The following is a 15,780-nucleotide window of genomic DNA, read 5'->3' on the forward strand; positions in this document are numbered from 1 at the left end:
AGATCTGATTTCTTCATGAGAAAACCATTTCTATGATTTTTGCTCTCTTTCTTCATTAATTACGTTGCCATGTCAGCGTTTTGCCTACGTGGCAAGTCATTTAATGAGGATAGAAAGCATCATCAATACACCATTGGGACTGCCCTTATAAATCACAATTAGACACCTGGTATCGTTCACAAATCCATTGAATTCCTTAGCTAAATCATGTTCTGTCTTCTCTTTCTCCAACAGAGCTTCAACACCTTGGGTTGCATGAAGCTGATTCACCAAGCTCTGGACAAAGTCTTTTGGAGTGAAAGGATGCATCACCCTTACCCATGCTCGGGATGGGAATTTGATGTGGACATCTGGGTTGTCGTAAGCCTCCCTGTCATTATCATTGTTTGGCCCATATCACCACTTATTTATTTTGGGAAAATGGAAAAACTTATTTGTTGGAAAGACAACTGGAAGCCTGAACCCCTATCAAGTACTTTGCCTGAACTTTTCTCCTTTGCAAAGAATAAGACAATTTGAGTGCCCACAGCTTTTGAACAAGATCAGCTCACAAATCTCTTCCATCTGCCTTTGTCTGAGGTGGCTTATGTGCAATTACAAAGTCTGTCATTTGATCTAAATTCCCTAAGCTTATCTGAAAACAATGATATTTGGAGGCTTTCTTCAAACTCAGACCTATTCTCTTCGACAAAAGACAACAGAAAACTCTTGGGAACCATTCAAGTTCAGAGTCTACAAATGGATGTGGGAATCCTTCTGTCAACCAAAGCACAAGAGGTTTTGTTTTTGGCTTCTTTTGAAGGACAGGCTAAGTACAAGAAATATCTTGAGATGGAAAAATATGCACCTTGACTCTTACAATTGTGTCCTTTGCAACTTACAGGAGGAGAAAACGGTGGACCATCTATTCATGTACTGCCCGTTTGCAAGGGACTGCTGGGACCTTCTCAATATACACATCCCGATGCTTCAATCTTTTCCGGGCATCATGGATGCTATCAAAGATCAGTTTAACTCAGCTTTCTTCATGAACGGGGTAATTCTCTTGGGTTTTGCTACGGTACAAACATTACCTCCTAGGAGGTAATAGCAAAAACAAATCATAGCCGTTGATTTTAGAGATTTATAAAGTAATCAAATAACTAAAATAACAAGAAAAAGAAAAAAAATCACAATGAATCCCAAGATATCGGGCTACATGGCATGCACCACCCAACAACCATGCACTCTTTCCATTTATCCACAATACACTCAGATGGAAAGTAGACCATTATTGTACAAATATCAAGTTTACTATGTCACGTTACCTTTTTTAAATGACATGTAATATGTAACGTGTTACATTTTTTTCGTAATTTTCAGGTATCATATCACATTATTTTTTTGTCACGCATTATTGTACAATATATTATGCATGTTTTTTTCTATTATGTTGTCACGTTACAATAATAAAAGTCATGCACATATCATGTCCAATTTCTTGTATTTGCATTCAAAGTACTGTGCACATGTCTCATTTGCTTTTATTTACGTTGCATTAGAAAAAAAACGTACAAGCTATTTTTTGTCCAATTGTATTTTAATCTAGCTAGCTAATACGTACACGTACATTTGAACAAATTAGTAGGTTACATCAGGTTATCCAGCGTGCACATGTACACGCACATTAGAATATGTTACATTATATTAGTTGTCATGTTATATATATTTATGCTAATCAAATTATGCCATGTCTAAAGTTGCAAATTAAAAATATTTACCACATCTTATAGATCACATATGCATCAATTAGATCTAGAAAAAGATTTTGATGTATAAAACTTTCCTATTTTATAAAATAGAAAATTAAATAAAAATATATTCCACATGTTACCTCTAGAAAGTAATATATGATCATAACCTATCCGATCTAATCAAATGAACGTCTCACAGGTCATTTGAAGGTACCACAATCAAAGCCCAATTCTCTTATGCTGGGTTTTCTTGACAGCCAGGAGCCCAGGAATGATTGCATCTTCAGAGGAATCCACCAAGATGTTCAAGCCTCCAAGGAGCTCCTTCTCAGGGAACTCTCTCTTGTTTCTTTAAGAGTTAAACCAAGCCTAGTCTCTTTGTTTGATCAATGGCTTCAGTATTTGTTTGTAATGCTCAGCTGACTCTCTTTGTTTAATTTAATTTTCTTCACTGTAGGGGCTTCAAGCCCCTCCAGTTACCCTCAAAAAAATATATCACCACTTGTCCCCCAGATAGCAATCACTTTAAGGTCCTCATCCTCCTTGTTGATTAGTTGCAGATCCACTCTCTGATTGTCCTGCTTCGCGGCACGCTTTGCATCATCAATGTCAAATATGGCTGCAGCAGTAAGGCCAGACTGCTCAGCGGAGGTGGTGGCCTTGGAGCCAGATCCCTTGATGAGATGGTAGTGCACATTCCTCTGGCTCACATCCGTCGACCTTGGCCCTGAGCTACTTCATCTGCTTGGACACACGGCCCGCCAGGATGGCCTCTTGAGACGAACAGCAAAATCCACTACACCACAACACCGTTTCACCGTCAGACATCTGACGCTAAAAATTATATTTGGCGATGGATGATCTGACGCTAAAGATAACTCAGAGACCATCTGACGCTAAATCCTCATTTAGCGATTTGCTGTCTGTCGCTATAGATATTGATATTTAACGTTGAACTGTCTGTCGCTAAAAATAAGTATACCGGCACTCTGTCTGTCGCCAAAAATAAGTGGGCCCCACCACACCGCTGGCTAAAAAAAGAAAAATATAACGCACACCAACACAAACAAGAAAAAAAAACAGAACGCACACATCCACCAGAAGCCTTATCCCCAAACTTCCGTAGCTCGGGCGCTCGGCGTCTCTCCCGTCAGCCTGCCGGATTTTTTGGCACCGCCGCTGCCGCTGTTGACGCCGCCGGTCGCGCGCTCCCTCCCTCCCTCCGTTCTCGGCGGTCGCGCACTCCCTCCCTACCTCCCGGCTGACATCCCCGCCGGCTACGGTTAGCGGCGGTGGCGCTTCCTCTCTCCCCAGCGTTCAGATCCCCGCCAGCTAGGGTTTGAGGCGGCGGCGGTCGCGCGCGCCCTCCCTCCCTCCCCGACGGTCCCTCCCCGGCTGACATTCCCGGCGGCTAGGGTTTGAGGCGGCGGTGGCGCTTCCTCTCTCCCCGGCGGTCAGATCCCCACCGGCTAGGGTTTGAGGCCCCGGCGGTCGCACGCTCCATCCATCCCTCCCCGGTGGTCGCGCGCTCCCTCCCTCCCCGGCGGTCGTGCACCCCCTTCCCCGGTGGTTGTGCACTCCCGGGCGTGTCTGGTGGCCGTGCACTCCGACGTCCGCTCCCCCCCATGCCCGCCACCCCTTGCTCCCCCGCGTCTTCGCCAGGTATGCCCCAACCCCTGGTCCATCATTCTTGCTCCACTGAGGAAGAACAGAGCATGCTCCATAGCATGAATTTGTCGATTATTTGCATGTTTGTGGTGGATGAATATATCACAGTTAGAAGGTTTGTGCTTTGATCTCGTGTGGTTTGATTGCAAACCACATTGCATTGAGGAGGTACCATTTACATGATCATTAGATGACATTTTGATTGCCAACCTTGTTTGGTTCAAAAGCTTGTTGCATGCTATTGCCTCAAATGTATCAACTGTTTCGACACTAGTGAATAACTGAATGTTACTGTGGTTAATATCTTGGGTACATTTAAGGTCAATATTTAAATTAGAAATGCCTAGTTCAAATTATTTTTATCTCAGCTAAATGTATGTGATTGCCAACTAAATAGAAATGCCTCAAATGTAGGCACTAGGCAATGTGGTGTTTGGTTCATTTTTTTTTCAAGTGGTGTTGGTGTGAGCCGTGAGGCCGGCCTTGCCCTATATATAGTCTGGACTGGAGCTGGAGCAGCACTGGGCTGTGGGTCCTAAAAATATTTGATTTACATCCTCACAACTTCGGTACAATGACCGACCAACTACTTATCATGCTATATTTGCAACATACTTGCTGCGGCTATCATTATAATTCTGAAAAAATGGCTGATATATTTGGGTTATCTCTCTTGTACTTACTCAGGTTGTGTATGAGTAGGTGCATGCATTCGATTTAATGTTCCCCTAATAGCTTCATATCAAATTACATTATATTGTAGGAGAGGTGGTAGGATGAACAAATCTGGGATAGTGTTCAAAGCGTGCATTGCACATCATTATTGGCACCACATGGATGACCCGAAGCGTTTTTTCAAGATTATGATTGGTGATTTCAAAAATGGAGTGGTAAGACATTCTCCGTGACCCTGTTCGTTGCAATCTTGTGCACAGATATATATCTTTTATTTTCGCAAAAAAAATATCTTATATTTTGATGGGAGGTCCATTTATGCCAATAATTGAACCTTGAACATGCCTCCTAACTTCACAATTAAACATTTATTATTTGTAATGCTTACAACAAAGGATCTGGTGTGTACGGTATTTACAAAAAAGAAATTTACCATCCCCACAGCAGTATGTGAGAAGTACACCTAGTCAGGCTCAGTTCTTATGTCGACAAAAAAAAAATTGTGTCAAGCTCTGCATCATGTAGTGGTGATATGCTATTTCTCCCGTAGCACCTCATCAAGCCTTTTACATGCTATGGTTATCCAACTACTACCTGTTCCCACATATTAGCAGCAAATTCTCCGTTCTACCGTTTGTTTTTGTTTTTCCTTGGCTGCTTTCAGTTGTGCAAACATATGTTCCCAACACTACAGGAAAACGCCTCTTTGCCGACTGCTTGCCCCGGTCGGCAAAGGCATAAACCCAGTCGGCAAAGGCTTTGCCGACCGCAAAGCCACGTGGCAGTCGGCAAAGAGCAGTCGGCAAAGCCTGGGTCGGCAAAGGCGGATTTGCCGACTGCCACGTGGCACACAGTCGGCAAATCCTTTGCCAACTGCCACGCCAGCAGTCGGCATAGCCACGTGGCGCCGTCAGCCCTGACGGCAGGCTTTGCCGACTGCTGGTTCCTCGGCAGTCGGCAAAGAATTTTTTTTTCAAAAATTGTTTGCCGACTGGCCGCCAGCTCGGCAGTCGGCAAAGAAAGAAAATATTTTTTTTTTTGAAATGTTCTTTGCCGACTGCTTTCGGAGTTACAGTCGGCAAAGGTTTGACCTCTTTGCCGACTGCCTCCCATTGCAGTCGGCAAAGACTCTGTCCTGGGGTTTTTTTGCCCAGCTGCAAAGCTGGAATTTTTTTTTTTTGCTTTTGTTTTCTGTTTTCTCGCATCAAAACCCTGCAAAATCACAAATTATAATCCAATTTCACCAGAAGCACCGGTAGCACCATTTATATCACAATTTCATCACATTTGTCGCCAACATCACCACATATATCACAATAACGCACAACATCACATATATCTCACATATATGTCACAATAACAACCACACAAGTGCATTACAACCATCACATGAAGTCCAACACGTCGAACACCACAAGTCGACGTCCATCACACGAAGTTCAACATAACAAGTCTAGGTCCATAACGAAGAAAAGAAATACATGACAACAACTTCGACGATACGGTGGATACATGATAACAGAATCGACAAGTACCTAGCTCGTCGCGCCGTCCCCGATCTCGTCGTCCGCTCCGCCCCTAGAGCCCCCAGGGTTTGCCCACGGAAACCCCCTTGGACCAAACTGAGACGCCTGCGCGTACTGCCACCCTCCGCGCACCGGCGGCCACGAGTACGTCGGAGGAGGGCCACGCGGAGGTGGATACGGTGGATAGGGTGCAGGTGGTGGATACGACATCATCTGATGGCCGGGACCTCCAGGAGACGGGTTCGAACCCGCCGACTGTACCTGCACAAGTTAAACGCCAAGTGATGTCATTAGTATCTGCAGCATGGATGCACAAGTTAAAGCAAGAGTCAATATACTCACCGGGGTCCCTCCAGGAGCGACAGGAGCAGGCACAGGAAAAAACTCTGGAGGAGGAGGCGGTGGAGCGAACATTGGAAGAGGAGGCGGTGTAGACGCCCCGGGCGTCTGCATGGACTGGAAGAAGCTGGCCATGTTCTGCATCTGAGTGTTGTAGTGCTGCTGCAGGCTTTGCTGGTAAGCCATCTGTTGCGCCATCATCTGCGCGTGCAACGTGGTGATCCTCTCCTCCATCTTGGCCTCCATCTGGGCCTGCAATATTACATCCGTAGTGTTGATTGTATGTACAGGTGCGAAACGAGTGAACGACGAACGAAACGGCACTTACCTGTGACGCTGACTGCCGCCGGGGCGCTACGGGGATGTCGCTGGAGCTCGTGGGCATGGATCGAACCTGGGTCAGCGTAGGAACCTGGGATGGGTCGAGGGCGCTATGGGCCATGTAGTAGCGGCCGTGCTGCTTCCCTGGTCCCAACCTCTGCAGGAGGTCTGTGTCCAGGGGCTCGGCGGTGGGGTCGAACGTCTCCCCGTAGCGCTGGCGAGCCGCGATGGTGTACTCGGTGGCCTTCTCGTAGGCGGTGGGGTTGGTGTACGCATCGGGCCCGTCCTTCGGGTTGTAGACGTTGTTCGGATCCGTCGCCTTGCCCTTGTGAGAGAGGAGGTACGCGGTGTACTCATTGATTTCCTGCCCACCGTGCGTCTGCGTCTGCATTGAAAACACAAACATGGTTACAAGTATTGACAATTGAGCGCAAGGATTAAGACATGAACGGACGCATACCCATCTTGTCGCGAACTGGGGGAGGGGCTGATTCCCTTGGTGGTGTGACACCCCTCGCATCTGCGCGCGGCGGCCCTGACGGTCGGCGCGCCTCGCGTACGCCTCATCCGTGCGCCACATGCGCACAATCTCCGTCCAGCATTCCCTGTGGTTGTCGCACCACGACGGACACACCTGCATGACATCAAGTATTTGACATGCGAGAAGATTAGTGTAATGTTTCACTGAAGGAATCTGAACGAATGTTGTCATACTTAATTACCTGCTCGTATTGCGCTTGGGTGAGGTTGGCCTCCCTCGAGTTCATTCTCTGGCGGATTTGGGGCTTCTTGATGTTCTCTCCAAGCACGTTGGCGTGGAAGTCGCGGATGGCCTGTATGCGCGCCTCATGGTACAGGTCCTTGAGATGATCTTTGCAGACCGCCTCCTGCACTCGCGCCGCCTGGGCCGCTTTACCCTCCTCGCACGTGAAGAAGTCCTGCACACAGACACATCATGTAACATTTCCTTTTTGCAAGAAGTCCGACGAATGCGTACTATTTAGCAATGCGGTGCGATGAAAGACTCACCCAAAACTCCCTCTTTATCTTTGCCGCGATGGTCTCGCCACCCTCCTCGACGAGGTAGAAGTGGGACCACTTGGTGGGCACCTTCATCTCGCCGTTGACGTTGACAAGGCCAGGGTAGTACTCCTTAATCAGGAGGCCCTGGATGCCATTGATATGGCGTGCTTGACCTGCTCCACTCACAATCTTCCAGGAACTGCACGAGTCATTAAGAACAATTGTTAGTCTTCAGTTCGATTTTTGACATGTCATATGAACAAGTAGTGAAATCAATAATGGTTACTTACGTCTGGCCCACGGGTGTGATCACCGGGCGCTGGTGGAATTGCGGCCGCACCCTAGGAAGCTGTGTGGGCCCGCGCGAGTACACCTTGGCCACGCCTGACGAAGTCGAAGCCGTCTCGCCTGGTGTAGGCGCGTCGTCGCCATCGTCGTCGTCGTCGTCGTCGTCGTCGCCGCCGCGCTCGTCGTCACGCGACGTCGTCCCCCCTTGCGAGGACGAGAACGGCAGCCTCCTGGTCACCTGGCGACGTCCGCTGGGGGGCTGGGACCCCCTACTGGACGACCCGCGCACCAACACCTCCTCCTCCTCCTCATCGTCGTCGGCGGTCTCCTACGGGGGGACCTGGTACGCCGAGCGTACTGCTCGATGCGGCCGCTGCCGCCGTCCGCCTGGCATTTTGCCAAGTGCCTGCAATGACAAAGAACAAAACTGTTAGCATAAATAAATGACAAGTACTTGTAAAGGAACATAATAATAACAATATAGTATTACATGGCCTCGTAATTATCTCCGCGAACGGCAATATCTCGGGCGTGGAGTCGTCATCTCTATCACTATCGTCGTCATCGCTATCAATATTGTCGAGCTCCCTTAAGTCATCACTGTCATCATCATCCTCATCGTCTCCATAGTCATCATCATGTACCTCCTCCTGGACAACTCCATCGCGCTGCATCTGCCATCGCTCAAGCATTCTTAAGTCCCTGGCATCCTGCACCTCCTCACCCTCATCCTCATCGATTTCGTTGTCTACTTCCATGCCCATGAGCGAACCAATGTCGATCTCCAAGGTACCTTCTAGCCCCTCAGGTTGATAGAACTCATCGGTGCTTGGGTCAAAGTTGTAATCGTCGTCGTTTGGGAGAGGCGCTTTGCCGCGCGGCGACACCAAATGCACAAGGCTCCACCCCACAAGCTTCTCGTCTTTTTGGCACGCCCATGGGAGGTAATAAACTTGCGTGGCGTCTCGGTTGGCCACAATGTAGACATCGTCTCCTTTATAGCTGGAGTCCTGTCGAATCTCGACTTGACCTATCGTAAGGTCTTTCCTCGTGATATCAGGATCGAACCAATGGCATTTGAATACCACCGGCGCTAAAGTCCCGGCACCCTTAAAGTTGAGCTCGTATATCTCTTCGACTATGCCATAGTAGTCCTTCCCATCCGTGCCGGGCGTACGAACTCCGCAGCACATGGTTTTTAGGTTGGGTCGACTCTCCTCGTAGCTTCTCGTGCGAAAGCGATAGCCATTCACATCATAAACGGTGAATGACTTCACCCTACGGGAGAAGCCATGGCCCACCTGTTTCAATTCATCGCTCATTTCTGCATCCGTTCGGGCCTACAAGGGTAGGAGATCGTTACATAACTCGCTCCGGGGAGCAAAGTGGAATCACAAAGTCGGAAGGAGGTTAGTTGGTTGGTACCTTTGTACAGAACCAGGAGATGAAATCGGGCACACCGTGTCTAAGAAGATTGTCTTCTTCTTGCTCGGTAGGAGCCCTATTGCCTCTCCAGTATTGACTAATAAATTCCCTGAAAGAAGGAAGAAACTAGAGGGTCAGACCATGATAGATGGAGGATAGTGACGGCGTAGGTAACAAGCTCATTGAGAACTTACTTCTGATAAGGAATCACTTCATCAAGGTTGATCAACAATGTGAACATGATAGTCTGCCACTCCTGATGGTTCAACTGCTTGTTGGTACCTGCGCTTCCACTCCTGAGATCCCCTTGGAAAAGGCTGAGTATCGATGAGTTCTCGTCAGCGTTGTAACGAGGGGTTGGATTGTGCATGCTGGGAAGCTTCTCAGTATAGTACGCCTATGTGAAGGTCGACACCTCCTCTAGAACGGAGGCCTCTCCCACGGAAGCCTCAATCTTGGCTTTATTTCTACAATTTTCCGAAGAAGCTTTAGACAACTCTCGATTGGATAGCACCAACGGGCCTGCACGGGACCCCCCAACCGTGCCTCGCGCGGTAGGTGCAAGATCAGATGCTGCATGGACAGAAAGAAGCCGGGTGGAAATATCATCTCCAACTTGCAGAGCAACAGAGGTGCAGCCTTCTCCAGTTCAACACAAACATCCCGAGACAACTCCTTGGCACAAAGCTGGCGGAAGAAGAAGCTCAACTCTGCCAGGACGCGCCACACATGCTCTGGGAGGTATCCCCGGTTCATCGCAGGAAGGATCCGCTCAATCCATATGTGGAAGTCATGGCTCTTCATCCCTAAGACTTTCATAGTCTGCAAGTTCACACCCCTACTCAGATTCGCCGCATACCCATCGGGGAACTTTAACGTCTTGATCCACTGCAGAACTTCCTTCCTATCTGCCCTTTTCAGGATGTAATCGGCTGGCCCCCTTTTCCATTTCCTGCCGGGCGCAGGGGTCTTCATCACCAGGTTTGGTCTATCACAGATCATCTCCATGTCCAGTCTAGCCTTGACGTTGTCCTTCGACTTTTTGCCAACGTCCATGAGTGTTGCCCAGAGTGCCTCGGCCACATTCTTTTCTGTGTGTATTACATCGATGTTGTGTGGAAGAAGAAGGTCCTTGAAGTAGGGGAGCCTAGTCAAGCCCGATATATGAGTCCACATGTGGTCCCGAGCATATCCCTTAAACCCACCTGTTTCCTCAGGTTCGAGAGCCTGTATGTCGGCAAGGACGGCGGCAGGGCTCTTAACCTACGGAATGGGGCCGGTGACTTGAATGCCTTTCGTGAAGTGCTTTACATCTAGCCTGAATTCATGGTTCTCAGGCAGGAATTGGCGATGCTTGTCGAAAGAAGAAAACTTGCCGCCCTTGGCCAGCCAGGTGAACATCACATCTGCCTTGCATGTCGGAGATGTCCAGGTTTTAGCCACCCGACGTCGCCACTTGTTCGAAACTTTCTCAAATTTTTACCACAGCCTCCGCATGCGATGACAAGACACGTCGTCAAGTTTCGTCATTTTCGGACTCCGTTTCGATTTTATAAAATTTAAAAACACTTTTCACGCGCGTGGCTCGGCGTGTTCCGACACCAACACGGTCGAAATTTCACGCGAGGCCCCGCACACGGCCTCAACATGCTCCAAACATCATGAATATCATTTTCTGAATGGCCGGATTCCATTATTTCATGTACCTGCAGTTCAAATCTGGAGCTGCCGGAAAAAATCAAAGAAAAAGAAAAAATCTACGGAATATAGCAAAATAAATCAAAATGATCCCAAACTTGGAATATATCATGTACTTACTGTATCAAGGCAACACAAAAAACTGGGATCGAAAATCAAAAAAAATAAAAATTCTTTGCCGACTGCCAGGGAGGATGGAAGTTGGCAAAGCCTGCGCCTTTGCCGACTGCTGACGGAGTGGCAGTCGGCAAAGGTGACGGTGTGGATGGCGTCAACCATGGCCTGCCTTTGCCGACTGCAATTCTTTGCCAACTGCCAGGCAGTCGGCAAATCCTGCTTTGCCGACTGCAGGAAATTCCAGTTGGCAAAGGGACCTCTTTGCCGAGTGTCGAAAAAAAACAGTTGGCAAAGAAAATTGCAGTCGGCAAAGAGCCAGTTTCCTGTAGTGCAACAAAGATCATGCAGCTGCACTAGAACTGGACTCCATGATATAAACCAGGGAATGTTCTGTTATGCTTGGTCCTCATTGCATGCTGCTGCCAATTTCACTTCGTTGGTGTTGATGTAAACATTTAAAACATGTACTAGTTTACTAGCAAAAGGTTTATTCATTGGGAGCCACTTCTATTATGACTCATGAGTATGGCTATAGTGCTTACTACTCGTTTGGTGCCCCCGTAACAACCTACTTCTTGCTACCAGCAGTTAGGAGACTTTCAAACTTCACCCACTGATGGATGGTTGAGATTGTACGTTGCGAAGAAGGTAGCTCTAGAATAAACAAAATCAGTGGCTGCATAGAATCTGCATACTCCTTTGCTTTGCACAACAACTACCTGTTTCCGCACACCATCAGTTTTGCTCAAGAGTATGGTGTAAACCTGTTTGTGTTGCATGTGGCGTGTTCCAGTTCCTTTTCTTTGCGAGTCTGCGACTCTGTGTACCTTCCCTTATCTTCAGCCTCTTAGTTTAGGAAGGTTAGTTTAATTGCAAGTTCTGTAAAGAGCTCTATTCTAATGTACGTATGTGTCTGCTTAAATATTTCATTTTACTCTATTTGGACAGAGCAACCTGATGTTTTTTTTTCTAGTGTTCTTTATGGGTCTCTTTATGCATGAATTGTTAAGCTCTTGCATTGTTAATTAATTTGTAAATGGTCTCTTTTGGTATTTATTTATTGGTATAATTGTCTGTTCATATTCCCTTTTTATTGAGAAATAGGTTTACCTTGATAAGTACAGTATGATAAGCTCATGACTTATCCTTGAGTTCGGACTAGCTAGTTCAATTCACTGGTAGTTCAGATTTTCTGTGGTTCATGAGCAATTCTGTAGTCTGCAAGCTCGAGATTGCAAAATTGTGGAGATCATCAAAATATTGGAACCTTTGTTTAACTTATTACTTTACTTTGCAAAAATCATATTGGAAGTTTGCCTAAAGGATTCAGCTGGATAATTTGCTCTCTGCATGTCTTGACTACCAGATGGCAGATCGTATCTATCTGAAACTTCAATTTTTAGATTACTCAGTTTTCATAGGAGTACTGTAGGGCATTTGACATATAGGCTTCAAATAAGTGTTACATTTATTCATTTACTTCAAGTGTTTCCTTAAGAGTGTCTGATCCTAAATAAAAAGGTAGCACTGTTTGATGACTCACTGTTTGATGACTCACGGTTTGATGATCCTAAATCAAACCGTGAGTTTGATGACTCACGGTGCCCATTTTTTCCTTAGTTATGGTAGGATTACATCTGCATGTAAATTGCTTTTTTTCTTCTCTGTGTACCTCCCATTTCCTGCTTCACATACACCACATCCTGGCCACCCAAACCCAGCCCAACAATGATGTGGATCCCATACTTCTCGATGAAACTGCTCACAATTTTCAGAAAGAGTGAAATTAGTCTTCTTCAATGGATTGTGCGTCCATTGGTTCAGGAAATGGAAACTGCGTTCGGGCATGGAAAATCATCTGGCTTGTGTTGTTTTTGTTTAGTCAGTGCCTCAATTGTGACATGTTCAGAGAACTGGTCCAGTAGGTAATGTAAAAGCTTATCTACTTAATGTTTAGGAGAATGAATGTACGTTTTCTTAAATTTTGATAGAAATATACTTTCTTGTTTGCTTCTTGTTTATTGTCCTACACATTGATGTGACACCTTAGAGTTGATTCATGCTGATGTGCAGACAGGAGAGGAGATATACTCCATCTGTTGAGGACCTGGAAGGTTTGAACAAGTCTAAGTCCTGCAGGCAGGTAGCTTAATTTCTATGCACCCTTCAATTTGCCGGCTGCTGCTTCTTGTCTGGTCTGGTCCTTTTCCACTATGCATGCATACGATTTTTCACACCGCATGGCATGGCAAACGTGTGGTGGACGATTTTGCACTCTTGGAAAGGAGAAAACCATTATTACTTGGTCACAAGATGAGGTTAAGTCAAGTCCAGCATAGCACTGCACTTGTGATCACCTCAACTTGCTAGCATCCTATTCTATTTACTGTATAATTATCTCTCGTCCAAATTAGATGGCATCACAAAGTTTATATAATTTATTATTAAAATTTTCGCAATTTGTCCTCTACTAGACATGGTACATGTAATGGTACTTGGATTTGTACCATGAGTGCATATTAATTAGCCCACCCTCATTTCAACGTAATAATGTATGACTTTCTTACTTTTAATACATGTTTTTTTTTCTGAGAAGTAATGTCAAACCCTTGAATGAATAGGTAACCCTGGAAATGAGAGAAGATCGAATTGGGTGGTGCTTATGATCGCTAGTCCGTAATTTAGCAATTATCAAGAAGCTTAAAGTGATAAATGATGAAGTGAAGGACGGGTTAATTGAAGAATTGAAAACTGTAAACTTGAGCAAATTTGTCAGTGAAGCAGTTTCTTACATTTGTGCTGCTAAGCTTCGTTCTACTGACATACAAGCTGCAGTTCAGGTATGCGCAGTGTTAACAGTACCTGGATCTGGTTTACTTGTCTTATCAGTTCACAAATATACACTTAATCCGTCTTGTAAGCTACAGCCTTGCTCATTATACATTTCTTTATAAGTTATTTCATACATGGATAAGCAATGTGTTCTGTATAAGGGAAGCATGCTGCTGCCCTAATTTTTATCGGCATCAAAATCTGTAGGCTATTAGCTTGTGGAGTCGTGCAGCATTACACATATAGGTTATATTTATTTTTTTTGGCGATATTATTCTTGTCTGTAAACTGTTAATATTATGGTGAATTCCCATGGAATGTAGATTTGCTCATTGCTCCATCAAAGATACATAGACTTCTCTCCTTGCCTTATTGAAGAACTCCTAAAGACCTTCTATCCTGGGACAAGTGATTTTAAGGACAAGTGCTATGTTTTCTTGTTTTTTTTGCTACACATACAACCTGCTGTATTGATCGATGTAAATGGTAAAAAATTAATCTCCACACAAACTAATGTATCTGCTTGAGTATATATGCCATGCTCAATATGCAAACTATGTTTCCATTTTCTAAATTTGTCAATTCTTAATGCTTTACTGTGTTCTGCATTCATACTATGATTTTTCTATTTTATGCTAAATAAACGTCATGTACTTTCTTATTGTTTCAGTTGCAATCAATACTTTTAGTAGCACAAGGCACATGCTTCCACAACCAGATTGGCTTGGATGGTTTTGGAGGATGTTCTTTGTCTCTAGAGGAAGTAGATGTGGTGAGCTTACCTATGTGAGCTATTGTAAACTTTTGGTCAAATTTGTGAAAATGCATGTATCTTTATTGAAGTTGAATTCTAGTTGTATATTTGTTGAATGAACTTTTGAAGCTCAGTGCAACATTTGTAATAATTGTTGATCGATCAATTTTTATTTTTTTTAACCATTTAAAACTTATTGTTGGACCATCTGTCGCTAAAACTATATGTAGCATTAAATGATCTGTCGCTAAAGAGTAGCAGCGGGTTGTCTGTCGCTAAAGAGTAGCAGCAGACTATCTGTCGCTAAAGAAATTCAGGGCAACGGACTGTCTGACGCTAAAAGTCCTGTCTGAAGCTAAAGATTTTTAGCGACAGGACTTACCGCGTCTGCAGAAGTCTGTCGCTATAACTTTTTAGCGTCAGACTGTCTGTCGCTGTAGCCGCTTTTTGTGTCAGACCGTCCATCGCTAATTTTGGTGTTGTGGTGTAGTGATCCTGGAGGCTGTCCTCAACGTCACAGGCAGTGCCACGGACTTGCTTCACCCAAGTCTTAACCACCTTGCTATCATCTCTCTTCTCGTGCGCTTCCATCGTGAAAGATCTCATCATCTCAAGCTCATCCATGACGAAATCATGGTCTTTCTGAATACCGAGCTGCAAGGCCACCTCCTCGGCAAAGGTGGATTTTGCGTAGCCAAGAGCTCCATTGAGTACGGACTTGCTCACACTCAGCGTCGTTGCCTCCATGGCTCTGCTGGATTTCTGTATGGATATGTGACAGGAGTGATATATATGCTGATACGCCTGATGACAGACTTCAGAGAAGTAACACAAGAAGGCCCCAATTGAACTAGGACATCCAATAAATTTTAAGGCAAAAGAGGGTACGTAAAAGGACTGGTGTTGATGCACCATCCTGGCTGCAGATGTCATTGTTGGCCCACACAGGATCACCGGCTCAGGTGAGTCGACCACTCACCAGTCTTATCGAGCACAGCCGACCACTCACTGGTCGCGCCGACCACGATGGACATTGTCCGACCACACACTATGGCTAGAGGTAGAAGAAAAGAGGGAGAACAGAGCATACACACAGTAGGAGCACCAGTGTTGGCCGGAGTCCTGCAGAGGAGATGGCAAATCTGAACTCTTTTTGTTGAGTTGCAGTGGCAAACTATATATACAACTCTACCCATCTAGTCCTATTACAGCTGCCTTGTTGCAACACTGACTAGATAACATAGCAGGGCTGACTCTAACGCCTGCCCCTGCATGTGGCTACAGTCCGACAGGGGAGCCATTCGATGTCTCACTATAGGATGCTGGTTCTTTGCCGAGTGCAGGCCGCACTCGGCAAAGCCCGCTTTACACTCGGCAAAGG

At 45.8% G+C, this 15,780-nt stretch overlaps 1 long non-coding RNA gene and 1 pseudogene across 1 annotated transcript; one reads left to right on the plus strand and one right to left on the minus strand.

Annotated features, from left to right (window-relative positions):
- Window positions 1-96: 96 nt before the first annotated feature.
- On the minus strand, window positions 97-15,146 carry LOC136480467 (disease resistance protein RPP13-like; annotated as a pseudogene).
- LOC136482503 (uncharacterized) lies at window positions 2,821-14,559 on the plus strand. The gene is made up of 5 exons (XR_010765100.1): window positions 2,821-3,395; window positions 4,165-4,291; window positions 12,887-12,956; window positions 13,435-13,653; window positions 14,316-14,559. It is a non-coding gene; the product is annotated as an uncharacterized lncRNA (long non-coding RNA).
- Window positions 15,147-15,780: the final 634 nt, after the last annotated feature.

The sequence above is a fragment of the Miscanthus floridulus genome, chromosome 9, assembly GCF_019320115.1.
Source record: "Miscanthus floridulus cultivar M001 chromosome 9, ASM1932011v1, whole genome shotgun sequence".
In the NCBI taxonomy this organism is placed as follows: domain Eukaryota; kingdom Viridiplantae; phylum Streptophyta; class Magnoliopsida; order Poales; family Poaceae; genus Miscanthus; species Miscanthus floridulus.